Raw genomic sequence first — 21,815 nt, forward strand, 5'->3', positions numbered from 1 at the left:
TTTCTATATCTCTAGGCAGAGAGTTTAAAAATCAAACCATGGAGCAGTCAGGATATATCTTGGGGCTTCAGTGTTGCCACTTGGTCTACTTCCTATAGTGCAAGGGTCCCCAAATCCTGGTCCATGGACTGGCACCAGGGCATGGAATGCCAGCAACTGGGCCACGCAAACAAGTGAAGCCCCATCTATGGGATGCAGGCAGCATGGAAAACCATGCCCTTTCTGGTCCACAGAAAAACTTGTCTTCATGGAACCGGTCCCTGATGCCCGAAAGGTTGGCAGCCACTGCTGTAGTGGATGAAATTGCTTTCTCTAACAATAACTAAGTATAGGAAGAGTTTTTGAAAAAATTACAACCAATAATCATATTACCTAAGTTATTGAAGGCAAGCAATTTGATGAAATTCTGTTGTTAATAGTAATTTAATTAAAATATAATTATGAAGATAAAAATATAAAGAAATATGTAAGAAAATAAAAGAATAATAAATAGAAAAAGAAAAAGAAAACTATAATAAAAAGAAAAGAAATATATAAAGAAATGATTTCCCCCTTCATCACAAATATAAACAATCTTAGAAACGTATCACTTTCTCTTAAAATAAAACAAATTATCTCTCCTCCCCATTTATTATTTCTTCTTTATAAACAAATCTTTAAAGCCAAGCAAAAGTCTATTAAAGGCTACCAGAGTAAACAACGTATCTATTTTTATCTCTTTTTTTTTTTAAAGTTTTTTTTATTTTAATTGAACAAAAACACAAAAAAAGAATCATCCTTCATTTCATCTTGTAGAAAGCGGGTCGATTGGTTACAGATAATTTTCATGCATTTCTTCCACAGTCATTACTTACAATTCACATTAGATTATACACTTTAAATAAAAAATCTTTGTATATCTTACTATCAATATACCACAATTCTCATTTGACTACAATTATTTGAACGTGCTTTTACCTCAAATCATTCATATTTAAAGATACAACCACATAATGGCATTCATTAGCTATTTCAAAAAATCCTCCAATAACATTACACCTTTATGACATCTTTTAAGTAAAAGTCAATTAATGAAGTTTCTAAACCTTTCCCCCCTCCCCCGCACCCTGCAACTCACTGTTTAGAATTTATATCCAAGTTACTTTTGCCAATACCATAGCATGTATATATTATTAAACAATGTCCATTGACATTTCCTTGTTGTTATTATAATTGGCTAAAAATAGTTTACTATTTATGTCCCATCTCTTCTCGTCATACACCCCCCCAAAAAAAAACCCTTTACACCTTTATGACAAGATCTAAAGAAAAAATTGTTAATAAGATTTATAGGTCTTTTTCTCAGGTTGCAATTTGCAATTTATATCCTAATTTCTTTTACTAGTTTGCCAATACATGTATATATCATTAAGCTGTATCCATTATCATTTCATTATTGTTATTATAGTTAATTATTTGTTAACGAATAAACATTTAATAACAATCTAAAACAATCTAGGAGTTACTAAATTCCTACTTATTGATCACCAAAATCAACTAATTTTTTATTATCAACTTTCATTGTCAACCTGTATCTTTCCAGTAACAAAACAGTCTTATCTCTCTTGCCAATTGTGGTGTCAATCTTTTTTTATCACTTTTATAAATTTTTATAGACTTCTCTCCGCACTTTGTTGCTTGAAGGGTCTCTCAGATAATCTCCTTGCCCACCAGTTGCTACTAAAGTTACTAAAATTAGCTTGTCTTTGGCTGTCAATCTTGCTTCTGAAAAAAATTCTCTTCTTAAATCCATGATCATTACCATTTTTTCTTCTTCTGTATCTTGGAATCTAGAATAGAGCTCCAATTCATCGAATTCCCTTTTCCATATTTCCTTCTTTCCACTTTCACCCACATTTGTTCCGTTAATAAATTCATCTATTGTCTTGTCTTTATCTTCTATGTCTTCATTCTCCCCTTTAATTTTTGGGGCTCCAGCCCCTTATCTATTTTAATCTTGATCAAACTAACCAACCTCATATTCCTGCCTTTTACTTTTAAGCAACTTAATCTTTAGTCCCTTCAGCTTGGTTTCTTTACATTTTTTTTTCTTTGTCCTTCTCATTATATTCTTTAAAACTTTAACAAGCCTCTTTCTAAAATCCAACATAGGGAAATTATCGAGGTCACCCACTTGGTTTCTTATTTGTAGTTCTCTTTTAATAATTAAGATGTCAGCTAGCTTCCTTTATATGTCCAATGAAGCAAATTTTTCTGTATCATTCTTGTGGCCTATTATAACCCATTTTCAGACCAGCCTCAGTCTTGTCAGTTATAACTTGTTCCTCTTTCATAACATCTTTTGCACACAGTCTATCTATAAAGACAGATGCTCTTGAAATTAATTTCTGAATCCATTGTTCAAAAATATCCTTCAATATGTCCAGTGTTAAAATAAAGATGTGATGAATTTCTTTATTTAATGAAGCCAGAGAAATCCTGAATCTTCTGCAGAGATCTCGAATCATTTTCATGTGGAACTGCATTTTTGAAAAATTGAGAGCTTTGAAAATCTTGTTATTTCATTATCTGAAGCCATCTTCATCATATTGGTCTGCTAATAACACACACACACATACACAAACACACTTCACCCATTGTGTTACATTATACTCAATGTAAAATAATCTTCTGACCCAATGAAAGAACAAGCAAGACATCATGTGTATAGCACCATTCCATACTGCAAAATGCTTTTCATTTGCATTTTGTCATGGGGTCTATTATCCTCCTCATTTCTTTGAATAATAATAGATGTGGTGTTAATGATGATAGAAAACAAAATGGTGATAGAGAAAAAGTAGCAATGCAGTAATTAAATGTTGCAAAAATTAGCAAGGTGATAAAAAGACAAAAAAGTGAATACATTCTGTAATGTTTTCATAAGTATAGATATTGTCTTTAAAGTGCGTAATATTTCCTGGTTTTTCTATATAAGAAAAATATATCAGAGACATAGTCTCAACTGCTATTAGAAATGAAAGGAAAAGATGCTTTACAATAATTGTAATGAAATATTTATGTTGCTATATTTCTGCCCTTTATTTAAGAGAATTCCTTCCCTACTATGAAATAAGATTAAGGTGAAAAGAAATGGCTGCATTCACACATAAAACAAAGCCAGAAAAATGTTTCTCTATAACTTACTGAATAAATCAGTAATAGAATGTACACTTACAATGTATAGGTTGACTCATACATGATAATCAAAAACCCAAGACATTGTGATGTAATATTAATGCTAGGAATAAAATCAAGCCACTGATTGGTGACAATTTAGGCTGAAATTCTGTATGTACTTCCTCAAGAGTCATTCTACAGAAACAAAAATGGAAGCTGTGGTTACAGACATCTAGAACAGTTCTTCCTTCCATTTGACCAAGAAACAATTTTATTTTTGTAAGGCTAAAATAAAGGTGAAATGTAGGGTATTGGAAGCTCTAGTAGCTAGCATGCATTATAAACCTGTCTTTTCTGGTTTTAAATGTATGCCACAACCATCTATTGCTTATATCTAAGTCCTGAAGGGTGCAATTATACAGGGACAGTTTAGCACACAGACTCCTACATTAAAGATATGGCACAAGTCTTGAAATGAACCACCATCCATCAATTAGTAACTTGTTGAGGGCAAAAGAGATAGTGGTACATAGAACTTTCTTGACCTACAGATTTCTATTAATTCCATTGGAGAAAAAAACCTTACCCAGTTGTGAAATTTAAAATTTTTATTATCAGTTCTGTGGGCGTGGCTTGGTGGGCATGGCAGAGGAAGGATATCACAAAATCTCCATTCCTTCCCCACTCCTGGAAGAAGGATATTGCAAAATCTCCACTCCTACCTCACTCTGGGGCCAGGCCAGAGTTGGTATTTGCCGGTTCTCCAAACTACTCAAAATTTTCATTACCGGTTCTCCAGAACCTGTCAGAACCTGCTGAATTTCACCCCTGACACCCTGTTTTTCAATGTTGCTACAGCATAATATTACAGCAAAAGTCAGTGGAATGATTGCAGACTTTATTTTTGCTAGATCGTTTTGTTTGACCAGTTAAGGACTTTCAGTTTAAGAGAGAAGATCTTGCAAAATATACAATTATGATGAAGGGCAGGACTCAGCTAATTATTTTGAGCCAGACTAATGGATGGCTACTTTTGAAAAAGAATACAATTACCTATCCAATGAAAGAGAAGTGAAGATCTTAATAGTACACTCCTACACACTCACAATTATGAAACATGCCGTCTTTGAAAAGATTACTCTGAAATCATCTCTGCAAACCTTTTGATTTTACTTTTATGTTTGATGTCTCAAAGGGGAAGAAGAAGGATTGGCATGATACACAACTGAATTGGAGGTCACAGGTTCACACCACAAAGGGATGTATTTCAATGTTCAGTGACTAGAGAGAATGAAGTGCACATTTCTTCAGCCATTTCATCCCAAGTGGATCATTCTTTTCTTTCATTACTTTTGATAGATATTTTAATTGCTTTAAAAAATATTGGTCTGTTTCTCTTTTTGTTGCTGTTTTCAATGCATCTTATTAAAGGATGTGACTCCATATTTAGCAGCTCATGTATTTTGCATATAAATGGAGCCATACATTGCAACATAACTGCAACATAATTTGTTTACATTATAGATAAAAATAGTGCTTTATATAATTCCATATATGTAATTTAATAATTGTTTTACCTAGCTATAAGGATGAAACTCGGATATTAATGGAAGTTTCAGAACAGAGGTTGCTAACATTTTTATTATAATAGCAGAAATGGATATTTTTGACTCTGATCATAAATACATAATTCCTCCCGGCCTTCATAAGAGGGATCAAAGGTAAATGAACAGAACCAGTTCATATAATAGGTTAGCCACCACCAAAAAAATATGAGGTCCAAAGACCAAATTAAATGATAAATTTGGATATACATTTTAGATGGAACTGTGGCAAGCATTCATTCTTTATACTGCAAATCCAGAGAAAATTGTCCCTGAAACTGATGCTAGAGATAGACAGACGGACAGACAATATATGGAAGTTTTCATTAATATCATCAGAATATGCTTCTTAGGATTCATTTTCACTGAATCATAGCTTGGGGAAGAATTAAATTTTCTGCATTGCATTGCAGTTTTGAATGTAGTAATATTATTTCTTGTTCCTTCTTGTTCATTTGCTGCTTATTAGAGGGATTTGTTTGATACAGTGATTTAATTTAATTTGATCTTAGAGGTGAGTCATCTTTTCATTTGTGCGTGTATACAAGTGCCTGCTTAATCAAGAAATCTAGCAAAAAGATGCAGATCTTTACAAAGTCTTTCCTAAGCTTAGTGTGGTGATTATTTACCGTATTTTTCAGAGTATAAGACGTACCTTTTTCCCTCGAAAAAGAGGCTGAAAAATCTGGGTGCATCTTATACACCGAATACAGCATTTTCTGCTCCCTTCACCAAAATGGCCATGCATAGCCTCTAGGAAGCTTTTAGAGAGCTCGTGGGGGCTGGAGAGGGCAGAAATGAACAAAAACCCACCCCCTTTTTGCTCAATTTTAACCCCCGCCCCTTCTCCCAGGAGCACTTTATAAGCTTCCTAAGGGCTACCCATGCCCTTTTTTAAATGAAAAATGGGCCAGTTTTGTGAAAAAATAGGCTGTTTTTTGTTTGTTTGAGAGGGGCATAAATACTCTGCAAGTTCCCTAAAGGCTATTCTTGCCTTTGGAGGAGGGAGGAATGGGTCCATTTTTGTGAAAAAAAGGCCGTTTTTGGGAGGTTTGCAGAGTGCAAAATCTTTTTTTCTCTCTTCAAAACCTTGCTGCATCTTATACTCCAAAAATATGGGTATCTCTTTTTTATTTATTAACTGAAGACAAACTAATGCAGAAGGTTAAACCTCAAAAATCTGTTTTTCTTTCTGATATTTTAATTAAAAATAAGAACAATTCTTTCATATACTGTAATAGACTACCTAATCTTCAGAGACAGTGTTCTAGCAGGAGGAATCAGAAATTACTTTTATTTTATGTCATTTATAAATTTCTATAGTTCAGGTTTTTTTTCCTGGAAGCACATGTGTAGGCAATGTCTTTTTTAAACTCTGGGATGTTATGGTTTGATCTGGACATTGAGATGTCCTTATAATTCTAATTTTGCCTGAAAACTATTCAGATAAGACATGACTCATTTCTGTCATTGAAATTCTCTTCTACCATCTGAAAATACACTCTGCAGCTGCCAGCTGTCTCCAAGGTCTTGTACTAAAATTTGCTAGCAGAACCAAAAGATTTAAAGGCAAAGAAGGAACCAAACTGTATAACATCAGACAGGCTAGTTTGAAACATCAGACAGTTTGATCTTATGGTTAAGGACTAACAATAGGACATCTAAGTTCCAGCCTTCTTATGCGTGATGAAGTCCAGCTGGGTGACCATGGCCAATCATTTTCTCTTAGCCCTAGGAAGAAGACAGTAGCAAACCACTCATCTCCTTTTAATGACCCCGTAATCCCTTGCGGGGTTGAGTCTAGGCAACTGAATGGAGTTCATTGTTTACTGGCCAGATGCCATTCCTGTTGCCAATGAGGAATTATATTCAGCAGATATAATCTCATAGTGCTCAGAGAGAGAAACATCTGCCTCTACCTAGGATCAAACTCACAGCCTCCTGATTTTGAGATGAGAGCTCCACCTCTAGACCACCACACCACTCTAAAACATTTGTAAAGTGGTGCTAAGGAAATGATATGGACTTGTCCATATAAACATCAGGGATCAAGACTGATTCACAGGCAAGTGTGGAAGCAAGGTAGATAAGAGTAGCAATTCCAATACAAAATTAGGCCAGATTGAGGATAATCCTAAATAGACCTAATGGTAAATGCAAAGGACCCTGAGTGAGACAGAGAAAGAGCCTCAGTCAAGAGAATGGTAGGATAAGAAGCAGCTTAGTTCACATTAGGAATAGGGGCAGATAAATGTCTGAGAAGGAACACTTATTATTTTCTTGGGCTATAAAGGCAATGAGGAAGAAATGTATTTTCAGACTTACAAGATTCTGTTAACGTAACTTACAATAAAGTAGAATTAGCTCGTCTAGGCATGCTTCCTGTCTGAACTACCTCATAAGGCTGACAGTAATTTCCAACATATTGAATCCTATAGGCTATTCTCAAAAATCTAAATATGGAAAAGATCAGATGTGGTTAGTAGTTGGCTGGGATCAGTGGTGGGATTCAACCCACTTAAAAACCAGTTAGTCGAAAATGTGAGTGTGTATGCATGTATGTGCGTGGCTTTCCCTGGGCCCCCACCTGAGGCGAAGGGTGACCGGGTGGCATGCTTACCTTTGGTGACCTGAGCAGGCGAGGCACAAAGATTAGCTGGATGGTCTGGACCACGTAGCGAAGGGAAGCTAATATATAGGGTAGGGCAGGGCGGGGTGGGGTGAGTGGGGCTAGCTGGTGGTTGACTTTACTGGTTCTCCAAATTGTGCAAAATCATGACAACTGGTTTGCCCAAACCGGTCCGAACTGGCTGAATCCCACCCCTGGTTGGGAGTATATTAAAAAATTCTAACTACATAAATCAGACTGGGAAGTAAAACAAAAAAAGAAACAAAAACAGAAGAAGGCAATGGCAGATTTTGGATCCCACAAAAACAGGGATAGCAGGAGTTGAATTTGCAGGAAACTTTAATCAATCTCATTCATTTTCCTTCTAAGCTTTGGATTCAGTGAGATTCAGCTAGTTCAGCCAGGCCTTTCATTACTTAGAATGGGTTCATACAGTTCTCAGCTGAGCGGTGTGAACAAAAGACTAAATTAGCTCTGTTTTGGGTGTGCATAATGCAGTTCAAGCACAATGGCTTCAGCATGACACAGAGCACTAAGTTACATGAGTCAGGAACATGTTCATTGTAAATGCCAGGATATTAATAACATTTATATCACGAATTACCATTAATGGCAAGAACTTTATAGAAATGCCTTAAGATCAGCTGTAACTGTGTGTGCAAATCCACCCGCAATATTCTGACTTCCTTGCTAGTTTTGCTGCTAATTTTTCCTTTGATATCTAGATAAAACTTTTTCTATTAGAAAACCATTGCATTGGAACAATCTTTTGAACAAAGTTGTGAGCCAGGTAAAAGTATCTTGAGGTCATTCAGTCATATTACAATACTTATGTAATATGTAAGAGCAATACTTACATAATATGTAAAGGCAGTGATGGCTCAGTAGTTAGAATGCAATATTGTAGGCTACTTCTGATGATTGCCAACTGCCAGCAGTTTGCCAATTCCAGTCTCTCCAGTTCAAGGTGGGCTCAGCTTTCTATCCTTCTTAGGTTGATAAAAGAGGACCCAGATTGTTGGGGGCAATATGCTCACTCTGTAAACCTCTTGGAGGGGGCTGTAAAAGCACTATGAAGCAATATATAAGTGCTTTTACTATTATTTACACTGTACAAAATATTGACTGGATCTCAAAAGATCATTGATCACTATTACTAGGATCTCAACAGATAAAGAGGCACTTTTCTTTTCCACCAGCTTTCAAAGTTCACATAGGTGTTCAGAATACACCATCAAATGAACTACACAATTGCATTATGAAATTATATCACATATACCCATAGACACTCCTGCGTACTTATGAAGTTTGGAGATTCCATTTAAACCCATTTCCAGTTTAACTTAAGTCACTGGTGGTTTTCTAAGCAAAATACCTCTAGTATTAATCTCTCTTATAACACTATTCTCTAAGGTGTACATTGCAAACATATTGGGATTCTAATTTCAGAATTCCTGGCCAGCTGGATGCCTTCACAATTATGGGAGTTGCAACAATTACAAATCTACAAGGTCTCAGAGGGAAAAGATCTATCTTTTTTCAGTTCCTTCACACAAGTTGTATTTGGCAGACTCTTTATTTCCCCACAAGAGACCTTGTCATAGTACAGATTTGTGTGTGTTTGTGTGTGTGTGTGTGTGTGTCTATGCCACATGTTTTATTATATATATTATTTATACATTATACCAATTGTACAACAATTTGCTGAGACTAGATAGTGCTTTCTGCTAGCTGGCTGGCATTTGCAAGGCATGCATCTTAGGATACAGTCTGTACTTCAAGTACTGGCTTTAGAACAGCTTTTATTGCCTAGCAACTGCTTGACCATAAAGCATCTTAACAAAATGATAGTATCTTGAATTAGTGTTCCTAATTAATACTTGTTTTAAGAGGCTTTGGGGCATATTAATCCACTACCATAGTTCCATCTTAACTGTGAAATTTGATACTTATAGTTGCTAACACTTGAATTTTTAGCAAGCTGGCAATATGGGATGTTTGTTATGCATTCATTGAAGATTATGGCAGAGAGGATTTCACAGGATTGAAGAGAAAGTCTGCAGGTGACAATTGCAAAGTGCCACCTTTCTTCTAAAACTGAATATATATATGTCCTTGTTTTAGGTTAATGTTTAACACATTTTTGTAGTCTATCACTGATTACCATTCCATTTCCGATTCCTCTGAAGAAAATATAACAGAAATACAAACTTTCTAAGATTAGTTGTGCATGACTTCTGCCAGCCTGGTAAGTTTTCCAGATAGGAAGCACTCCCAGATGAACTACTTCTGCTTTATTGTAGGATTACATTATCAGTATCTTGCAAATCAGAAAATACATTTTCCCCCTTTGCCTTTACAGCCCAAGAAACTAGAGAGGGTTCCTTCTGAGATGTTTGCCAAACCTACCTTCTTTTTGTTAGCCAAGCCATCTCTTATCCAATCATTCTCCTGGCTGTGGTTCTTCCCTCTGACTCCCAAGATCATTCCCACATACCACTGCAACAGTGGTAGGATTCAATTTTTTTTTTACTGGGCATGGCTTGATGGGCGTGGCATGGCTTTGTGGGCATGGCTTTGTGGGCGTGACAGGGGAAGGATACTGCAAAATCCCCATTCTCTCCCCAACCCACTAACCTGCTTTCCAGCTGGGTTCGCCTGTTCAGGGCAACACAAGAAGATCAGCTGGGAGGCAGCGGGGGCAGGGCCAGCCTATTTGCCAGTTCTCCAAACTACTCAAAATTTCCACTATCGGTTCTCCAGAACCTGTCAGAACTGGCTGGATACCACCTCTGCGCTACAACTTCTTACCACTCTCATCACCCCCATTTTATCTTTGTTTTTCCTTTTAAAAGGTTTCCTAGATTGTAAGCTTAAGAACAAGAATGAATTACCTACCCACCCATTCTAACATCCATTTGTTTAGAGTTCAAGATTTTAAAATGCTTAAATGAACAGTAGCATCTCCTTTTACTCCTCTTCTTATATTAACTGCCTTCTTTCATATTTTAATCCTAGTTTGGTATTAGCAATTTACAGTACATGGGTCATTTCTGGAGCTGGGTTTTACAGATTAATAAGATCCCATCTGAATTTGAGATGAAAAGATGTGGCATTAAATGTGGCATTCCATTCCACATTTAAAACTTGGGAATCAGTGACAGTAAAAAAATTGGTTTAATAGACTACTGGCTGTAATAATTTCCAATTCAAATATATTAGATTTTTTTTGCAAAGGTTTAGCATGAGAGTTTCACCAGTTTTATCACAGATGCATGTTTTGAACTGTTACCTCTTTTAACAAAAATGGAAGCTGTGGTTACAGACATCTAGAACAGTTCTTCCTTCCATTTGACCAAGGAACAATTTTATTTTTGTAAGGCTAAAATAAAGGTGAAATGTGGGGAAAGTTCTGGGCTAAGAAAGTGAAGTAACTTTCTTCTGCAAAAAAAAATTAATCATTTATGGTATGCAGGAGCTGCTTATGCAGGAGTTCTTTTTTGAGCCTTAAAAGTATGTTAACACTATTGCATGTAATATACTGTGTGGTATAAAAAACAGGGTGCGGCGTACTTAATAATCTAATGATAAAACATACTAACGTAGACCAACTGATATAGTGAAGACTCACTCCCACAACATGAGACATGACTGCTACAGACAAGTAACAGCAAAAAAGATTAAATATATTTGTGGAAATGATAAGAATGAAGGAGAAAACTGAACAAACATATAAGTATGAGAAACAAAAAACAAACAGTATTCCCCTCAAACTTTGAAAGACTTTAATATCATACCAGCAACAGAGACCATCGACACATCAATCAATGAACATGTCACCACAAACTCAACTTTGTCTATGTACAGAAAGAAAACTGAAACTATGGATTGATTCTCAAGTCTGTAACAAGTACTTTCTTCTGGGCCTGAGTTGGGCAAAATATATACTGACATGAAATGCCCTGCCCCACATCTGTCTTGTTCATCCGTTGTAATGGGGCCAGTCAATATTGCTACCTGCCCACAGTGGTATTTTCAGAACAGGGTTTCCTGTCTTTTTTCTCCTTTAGCTTCGTCTACTGGTAGGAGGACAAACTGTTTGCTTGTGGCAGGGTTGGGATTAAGGGACCCAGAGCATTCCTTGGCCTTCCCTCTGTGGTTTACTGCAATGAGGTGGTGGGAGAAGGATATGCATGATTAGCAGACCTACAATGATGCACCTTGCCAAGTCACCCTATGGCCGTGAATGCGAATCTCTGGCCCACGTGCCAGATGTGGCATGCAGAGCTCTCTCTGTGGGCATGCATACCAGCTCCAGCTGCCCTTCATGGGCACTAGAGTGCCAGAAAATGGCCCCAAAATAGCCAGAAAATGACCCCAAAATGGCTTGGAAATGGCCCCCAAAACAGCCAAAATATTGGAATGAATGTGCCAATTGATCTTTGGGTTTCTGGCACTCTGGCGCATGCGCATGCACATGTGTTCTGGTTTGGGCACTTGGTGCTGAAAAGGTTCATCATCACTGCCCTATGGCTTCACCTCTTCTCACACCTGCTTTCATGACTGTGTTTTGGAAGCCACCAACTAGCTTGCCATGATTTTTCCATTTTCAACAACACACAGTCATTCAACTCCTCCATCACCTCATTTAGACTCCTACCCAATGATCCCTACAGGGCCACAGCTGTCCCCATTTCTCCAAACTACTGGTCTTTACTTCCTCATTTGAAATCAGGAGTTATACATATTGGAAGAGGGGTACTCCCACATAAGTCTTTGTTATTTTGGGGAACCAAAAGGAATATACACTTCCACAAGGTCTGTATTCCCATGTCTGAACAATAAAAATTTAGAAGCCAGTGAGATAATGGTGCACAGAAATTAGAAACCAAATAGGAGAGGAAATCTTGCAGTGAACAACTGGGATTCTAGAATATTGTCAACCTCTGAAGAAGACCATGCAGACGTTCTTCATAAGGTCTGAATTGTCTTCTTCTGCATGGGAAATAATATTTTTAGTGTAGAACACCTTTAGCCTGCTGCTGCAACCTGCCTCAGGAATAGGCTGACCACAAGATGGAGGCTCTGTTTTAAGGATGTGTCCCCAACAAACATTTAATAGAATGTCTTTATATGGTGACAAGCAATATGTTGTAGATGAGCTCAAAGTGTGAGCTATCCATTGCCTGAATTACCTTTCATCTTTCTGGAAAGCCTTAAAGGTGTCTGGATTCAGTCCAACACTCAAATCATTAAGACTTGTTAACCTAATCTTGAGGAGCTTCTTCTCTGGTAATATAGTACTGCTAACCATAGCATACAAAACGTTTGCTAGACCAATTCTCGAATATAGATCATCTGTCTGGAACCCACGCTGCATATCAGACATTAACACAATTGAGTGAGTCCAGAAATACTTCACGAGAAGAGTCCTCTGCTCCTCTGCTCAAAACAGAATACCTTATGCCACCAGACTTGAAATTTTGGGCTTAGACAACTTAGAACTATGCTGCCTTCAATCTGACCTAAAAATAGTACATAAAATTATCCACTACAATGTCCTACCTGTTGATGACAACTTCAACTTCAACCACAGCAATACACAAGCACACAATATATACAGACTTAAGGTAAACCGCTCCAAACTCAACTGCATAAAATATGACTTCTGCAATAGAGTGGTCAATGCCTGGAATGCACTACCTGACTCTGTGGTTTCTTCCCCAAATTCCCAATACTTTAATATCAGGCTGTCTACTGTTGACCTCACCCCATTCCTAAGAGGTCTGGGGCGTGCATAAGCACACCAATGTGCCTACCATCCCTGTCCTAATGTTTTTTTTTATTTGTATCCATTTCATGCATCCCAAATCATGTTTATACATATATATGTTGTCTAATACATGCTTGATGAAATAAATAAATAAATAAATAAATAAATAAATAAATAAATTTGAAATATTATTTGAAAGGAATAATTCCTGTTGAAGCTTAATACTTCTATGTTTTTCCTCATAAATTGTAGTCTATTTTCCATTTATTTATTTATTTGACCCTCTATTTGATATATCAGCAATCATTTTCTAACCTCTATGTTCCATTTAAGATATATGGAGTCTGTTAAATAGATGTTCTGGTAAGATAAATGTCATAATGATCTTGCACAATATTATTTCACAATCTCATGTTGAGATTTCTGCCGATTCTGCTTTCCCCTTGGCATGGCTTCATTTGTCATTGGAAGGTAAATATGCATGGGAGAACAGTGTATGATGTGATAAGCAAACTAAAACAAAAATGCAAGAAAGGTTCCTAAAGTAGACTCATATGGAGTCATTCTTTGGCCTTTTTTAAAATGCCTGGACACAAAGCTTTTTGAGACGGAAGACCTTAAAACACCCTGAGTTACATATAGCTCAGAAACTAAGTTGGAGCACTTACAGTTTCTTCTTATCAGTTGCTGCAAACAGGGAGAAGCACCCAGTTGGTTAAGCTGATAATGAGCCTATTTTGAGGGCCTGAAAGATGAAATGACTTGAGTTTTTCTACACCTATCAGAAAGTTACTCTTTTCCCTCATTATACAATTTGTATTCATTAAAATGTATGCCTGTTCTTTAAGAACACCTACAAAAAAATAAAATTAATGAAAAATGAAAAACTTAGGAGTTAGTAGATTCTCCCATAGAAAATCCTTCCTGGATTGTATCCCTGTCAATAAGAGTATTTGTTCTCTGTGTTGACTCTTTTATTCATTCTTTACAAATTTACAAATGGCTCGGGGCCGTTAACCTAGGCAGGCAAGTCAACCAACCAATGAACAAGCAAGATTGTGTTGGTTTTGAAATGACCCAGCTAAAGGGAAGGTCAATTAAGGACAGTTTTCACATGAAAACATGCTGTGGCAATGTCCTTGCAGACTTCAGACAGAGAAGTGTATTTTATATTGATGTGTTATTTCTTTCTCATTGCATGCTGGCCTTTCCAAATGTGTCATAATTCCAAAACACCTACAGAAATGCCAGGTCAGTAAATTGAATGCAGGCAGTATATCAACAGGACTAGGTAGCAGGTGTGAGAAACTGAAATTCCAGGGCCACAAACAGTCCCCACGCCCCCTCCAACAATAATTGCTCTGAATTAACATCCTACTGATGCAGGAAATTTGCAAAATTGTAACCTATATCTCCAAAGTAGGGTGAATAGTGAGAAACTAACAAGGCAAAACCAATCACCACCACACTCAAAGCCCCATTTATCTCAAAAGCCCAGGGGAAAAAAACAACAAGAAGATGATTTTTAAGAAACCATGTTTCAAGTCCAGATCAGTGATGGAATTCAGCCACTTCAGGGGAACCAGTTGTCAATTTTCTGAGCAGTTTGGTGAACTGGTTGTTTGAAGAAATCATTAGGGCAGAGAACCGGTTGTTAAATTATTTGAATCCCACCACTGGTTCAGATGCTGAATTGGCTTGCCTGCTTTGTGCCACCACATTCCCCCTTTCCAAAAGTTCATTCTGCAGTTAGGAAAGTTTACCATTCCTGTGATATAAGTAAAAAGTCATTCAGGACAAGCTCAACTCCCAATGATTCTAGGAGCACATCTGTGTAGTTTTCTTGGGAGAAATGTAGGAGCAGTTTGACACTTCTTCCAGCATGATTTTTGTTTTACTTCCTAGTCTAGCTGATATTTCCTGATGGTTTCACATCCAAATACTCACAATGGTTGACACACATTTTTAATTAAGAAGGGGGGAATAGTCTGCTTCAAAGGGGAAGCTCTTACTTGCTTTTCTTGTTTGATAAGTGTGAACCACAAACTAACAAGCTCCTTAGCCTGACTCCATTAGGCAATAACTTCCCCCTTTTGCATTAATCACAACTTAACTACTCCTTCATCCCTGCTAATATGTAATCTTTCCTTGCTGAATCCTAAGTTATGCAACTCTTTTCTGATTTTTAAGAAATTCAAGAGAGGAATTGGAGGGAAAAAGGAAGCAACAAGAGCTATAAAATCTGCCCAATAGAAGCAAATCAACTGGCAAAACTCTGTCTTATATTTTTTTACTACTCAATAATCACTGGTTTAGCAATGAATTAACTACTATAACCATTGCATGATATCATTGTAAGAGATCACTGAATCTCTGCCATAGTAATATTTATTGCTGGGTCCTTTGATTAGTAGAAAATGTGACATTCCCAAAACAGATAGATCACACATTTCTGAGACATATTCCTTGACATTAGCGTAATGTCACTTTTCCAATTTTTTTTTAATAGAATTCATTTTGTCATCACCTGGACTCAATACAATCAAAATTTCTGTAAACAGTCAAATTCCAAAGCTATGGTATTCTAGTCAACATTACACAAACATCTTTAACATTTAAGATTTCATATCCATGAATCTGCTTATATACATTAATATACAACATTCAAAGGATACTAAATGGTCATAAAACTGTGTCATATGGATCAGGGAACCTTTAAATTTCCTATATCTCCAGCTTAAAAAAAATTGATGTCCATTTTTTCAAATACATTCACTGGAGCACAATATGTCAAGGTCAAATAGTGGCTGCCAAGCAGAGGCTTTTCTATAATCTAGGCATTCCTCACCCCACACCCCACATCCCACACCCATCTTCTTAGAGCCTATATCCCTGCCAACCTACTTGCCTTATTTTGCTCAAACACAATTATATGGGGTGTCCTAAAATTTCCATAATATTCCTCTCATTTCCTATTTGTTTTTTATTTGCTTTGCAAAGAGCTGTCGGAAGGTAGAAGACTGAGAAGGACTAATTGTGATACATCTGGCACTAATGGAAAGGAAAAGCAAAAATTGGATTGTTCTTATCAACAGAACTGTAACAAATCCCAACTCCACAAGATGGTCTTGAAGGAATTAAAAAAACTGTCATACTTAAAGTTATTTGCCAAAATGGTTTATGCAATTTTTAGATTGTGCTTAAAATTATATTTTCATTTTTTTCATTTTAAAACATTTAATTGGATTATAGAATAAAATACAAACATACAAAAGCAAATAGAAGGACACAGTGGGAAGGAGAAGGGAAAAGAAAAGTGAGGAGGGAAGGAAGAATAGAAAAAAAAGTGTTGAGTCAAAATTATATTGTCAAAATTATATTTTCTCAATTTCTGCCTTCAGAAATGTTGAATTATGAGTGCCTCCATCTCTAGGCAGCACTTAGCACTTACTTGTCTTCAGACTGAATTACAGATTTCTGTTATATATGCAAATGTTCCCTGTTACCAGCCCTCTGATTGGCTGGTCATTTGACAGTTGCTTTGGGCACGAGTATAAATACCCTGACAGTTGCAGGGACGTTTTGAATCGCAGTCATCTCGCAATAAACATCTTACTCTCTGATTCCATGGCTCCTGCGTCTTTCCCTCACAACATATTCAACACTGGTGACGAGGATGGGATATGCGATTCCCGCAGAGCCTGGAAAACAACAACAAAGAATAAGCCAGTCGCGGCCCCGCGAAAATCAGACACAAAAGCCACAACAGAGAACCAATGGCCAGCATGCACTCAGCAGCAGCAGTAGCCACCGTGAAGCCTTCCATCTACGCCAACTTGAAGGACGAGCCACGCCAACTCCAAGGACGAGCCAAAGACTGCGAAGGCCAACCTTTGCTGGAATTGCCTGCCTGTCTGCAGCCGCTGCTGCCATCCGTCTCCTCACGGCTTTCTATCTGCACAATACAAACTGTCTGCAGCTGCTGCTGTCTGGAGCCTCCGCTGCTCCACCTGCATTACAAAGCTGCCTACCTCCCAAGGCCACCTGCCTTACAAAGCTGCCTACCTCCCAAGGCCACCTGCCTTACAAAGCTGCCTGCCTCCCAGCTCCACCTTCTGCAAGGTTTACACGCTGACTCCACTGCTGACCAACAACCGGGAGAAGTGAGGCCTGGCACTGTATGGGAAGCTGAAGCACGAGGACACCAACCTGCCTTCAAAAAACCAAAGTTACCGACAGGCTTGGACTTTCTTTGCACACGGAGTGGAAGGAGTGTTATATATGCGGGTGTTGGAGGAGTGTTGAGTGTGCAAATGACTGGGGGGAAGGAGTGTTATATATGCAAATGTTCCCTGTTACCAGCCCTCTGATTGGCTGGTCATTTGACAGTTGCTTTGGGCACGAGTATAAATACCCTGACAGTTGCAGGGACGTTTTGAATCGCAGTCATCTCGCAATAAACATCTTACTCTCTGATTCCATGGCTCCTGCGTCTTTCCCTCAAACATATTCAACAATTTCCATCCTGCCAACCAGAGGATGTGAAGGCCTGGGTGGGAGAGAATGGGCTTCAGCTCAATCCTAACAAGATGGAGTTGCTGTGGGTTTTAAAGTCTCCAGGTTCCAAGGACTTTCCATCTTTAATTCTGCATGGGGGTGGACTGCCACAATCAGAGTTGGTACACTACTATCTAATATTGTTGGTGGTGAATGAGGTCAATGGATTCCTTGGACACCAGCAGCTGTTTTTGTGGAGTTGTTTGATTTAATTCTATAAGCCATCCAAAATCAGTTGTGTGTGATAAGTGGCTCAGGCCTACCCAACATTTAGTGCTTTCTGTGTCATCTATATTAGCTGAAAATTAAATATGATGACACTAGTGCAAAGTATGACAAAGTGTTATATCTTTAGCAACCAAGATACTTTACATCCCTGCATTCCAAATCAGAATCCAATTAGAGCCTAACCTAATCTTTGAATGCAGATTGATGGCCTTGTCGTCAACCCATATCTTCACTAGTGTTATCTTTACTATATATAATGTAGATGAAAAATAATGAAATCCAATATGATTATTGCCTTTGAATTGTTTTTTTGATTGCTCATAATGGTTGTTCCGAACCAATGTGACACTTTCTGACAGTTCTAGTTACATAAATAGCATATGTTGCTCTGATATTGACTTCTCTCTGTTTCCAAGCCTATGAATCCTTGAGCCCAGATTAGTACTTCCAAAAACCGCAGTGAATCAAACACATGCCATTTTTTTCATGAGTAAAATTACTTGAAGATAACTGCTGTTTCAAAGGATATGTCCTAAATGCTTTTCTTTTGAAGATACTGTTGTCTAAATTAGGAAGAGTCAGAAAATGAATATAGAATTTTATTTACCATAAATCTCAACAAGAGCACAATACCATTTTAATCCAAAATAAAATTGTGTGGCCAAAAAAAAGGTAATCAACATTGTTAAAAGTACTCACTGGAGTTTTTTACATGTAATATTTTATCTCTAAAATCTACTGGGTTTGTTCCAAATATATTATTCATTTGGGAATAGTATAAAAGTCAGTCTTCTGATTATGCCTACACGTCAGATTATATTTTGAAGGAAGGCCCATTGAATATGGTGAAACTGCTTTCTGATTAATTAAACTTTATATCCTGTTCTGCTTTATTGAGAAGCTAGTGTTGATTCTTTTCATCACTTCAGAGTTAATTCCTAATTCAGGTGAAAATTGCAATGGAAGTTTAGTAGGAAGATAATGAAAAGCAGAAGCCAGAGCTCCTACCGTGTTTTCCTGAAAATAAGACAGGGTCTTATTTTTGTTTGGCCCTCGAAACTTGACCTTATTTTTGGGGAGGTCTTATTATTTTTGAGGAGCAGGAGGCGGCGAGCGTAGTCACCTCATGGCTGTTTCTGTTTTGCAATATTTTCGGGGAAGGCTTATTTTAGCGCATGCACTCAAAAGCCCAATTGGGCTTATTATCTGGGGAGGTCTTATTTTCAGGGAAACAGGGTATTTGCTTGATCAAAAGCATAAATAAATTTAGGTTCCACTGATGCAACATGAACTCTATGGAGAAATGCCCTCTATCTCAGCTTCTCACCAGTGACAATCTACACTATAACTTCTAGTGATATCTTTGATTCCATTTATCTATCTTTTTCATTATTTTCTTTTTCTATTTCTCTCAACTTTGGCAAGCATAATTTTGGTCCTGGATGATCATTTAGTCATATCAATTACATAAAGTATGTAAATTTCTCCTTACTATTAACCTCAGGGAAACAATCAAGTCATTGTTTCATTTAAGACTGATTGAACAATTCTTGCATTCTAGAATATAACTTCTAAATCTATGATTTCATTGACTCTTTTTTCTCTTTATCAATGCCTGTCTATTACAGCCTTCCTTATTATTGGAAACATTTGTTTTAACTTTTCTAATTTTTATTGGCATGTTATCCCTATTCCTTGTAGTTGTACATTCCTTTTTTGCAAATATTTTTTATCATCCTATAATCCATCTGTAAAGGTTTTTTGTATAGTTTTCCTAGTCTTTTATTTTCATTTGCCTCTATTGTATCTTCTCTTTGATTATTCTAAAGTAATCTTACCTTGGTGCTCAATTTTCCTGTGATTTACCTCATCTTCTTAAAAGCATCTCCATTTTCTTGTTATTTTCCTCCTTTTGTTGACATTCTTGGCTGAGGTAATTTCTGTGTCCTACAGTGTTTGATGCTGAAAGTCGGCATTCATCATTGTGCTTCCATGTTGCTCAAAGCTTTCATCCTGTTTTTCCTGACTTTCCTGTCTATCATTACGGATAATTCTAAAAGCCACTTGGTCTCCTTTGAAACTTTTGGATGTTTTTTCCAGTTGGATTTCTGCAATGTCTCTTATCTCTTTTTGTACCTCTAATATTTTATTTTGCATAATTAAAGTGTACTGAATCTGTTCCATATGATGATTTTACATTCTGATCACCGTTTCCTCAAAAATCTTGCTGCCTACTCTCTTTAGGTTTTTATAGGTTTAGGTTTAGGTTTATTAGATTTATATGCCACCCTTCTCCCAAGGAGTCAGGGCGGCGTACAACATTAAAAGAAACACATAATACAAAAGTTTTAAAAAAAATAGAATATCCCAAACCCAATTAAAATTGACAATGACATTTTTTTAAAAAAAATTCAAATTAAAATTAACAGTGATCAATAATTTGTTTTTTTGTTTTGTTCAGGCCAGGCTGGCTTGCTGGAAAAGCCAACTTTTTAGGGCGCGTCGGAAGGACCAGAGGTCGGGAATTATACGAAGCTCTGGGGCAGCTCATTCCATATGGAAGGCGCTCCCACAGAGAAGGCTCTCCCCCTGGGGGTCACTAGCTGACACCGTCTGGCTGATGGCACTCTGAGGAGGCCAACTCTGTGGGATCGCACTGGACGACGGGAGGCTCCTGGTGGCAGTAGGTGGTCTCACAGGTACCCTGGGCCTAAGCCATGGAGCGCTTTAAAGGTCATAATTAGTACCTTGAATCGCACCCGGAAGACAACTGGCAACCAGTGCAGGCTGTCTAAAAGAGGTGTAACATTGGAGCACCTAGGTGCCCCCATGATAACCCGTGCAGCCGCATTCTGGACCAGTTGAAGCTTCCGGGTGCTCTTCAAGGGCAGCCCCTTGTAGAGAGCATTACAGTAGTCCAGGCGAGAAAGGACAAGGGCATGAGCAACTGTGCACAGAGCATCCCGATCCAGGAAGGGGTGCAACTGACGTACCAGGCGAACCTGGTAAAAGTACCCCCTAGTTACGGCTGTCAGGTGTTCTTCTAAACTAAGCCGCATATCCAAGAGGATGCCCAGATTGCGGGCCCTCTATGAGGGGGCTAAAATTTCTTCCCCTATCATCAAAGATGGAACAAGATGCACAAATCGGGATGACAGAAACCAAGCCACTTCGTCTTGGAGGGATTGAGCTTGAGCCTGTTCCTCCCCATCCAGATCCGCACAGCCCGCATCAGGACATCATGTCGAGGGCATCATTTGGGTGGTTTGGGGTAGAGATGAAAAGTTGGGTATCATCAGCATATTGATGATACCGTACCCCAAAACCACGGATGATCTCACCCAGTGGTTTCATATATATGTTGAACAGGAGGGGTGAAAGAACCGACCCCTGGGTCACCCCACAAGTGATGCATCTCGGGGTCAATCCCTGCCCTCCAGTCAACACAAACTGCGACCGATCTGACAGGTAGGAGGAGAACCACCGTAAAACGGTGCCCCCCACTCCCAACCCCTCAAGTCTTCATAGTAGGATACCATGGTCGATGGTATCGAAAGCCGCTGAAGGGTCTAATAGGACAAGGACAGAGGAGCAGCCCCTGTCCCGGGCCTGCCAGAGATCATTGACCAACGCGACCAATGCCGTCTCTGTGCTGTATCCGAGCCTGAAACCCGACTGAAATGGATCCAGGTAGACAGCTTCATCCAGGGACTGGGGAAGCTGACATGCTACCGCATTCTCAACAACCTTCGCTACAAAGTGAAGGTTGGAGACCGGACGATAGTTGGCTAAAGAAGCTGGGTCCAGGGAAGGCTTCTTAAGGAGTGGCCTCACCACCGCCTCCTTCAAGGCGGTGGAAAAGAAC

Source organism: Thamnophis sirtalis, unplaced genomic scaffold, assembly GCF_051295495.1.
Source record: "Thamnophis sirtalis isolate CommonGarterSnake01/CBP01778 unplaced genomic scaffold, rThaSir2_p1.2 scaffold_2, whole genome shotgun sequence".
Taxonomy (NCBI): Eukaryota; Metazoa; Chordata; class Lepidosauria; order Squamata; family Natricidae; genus Thamnophis; species Thamnophis sirtalis.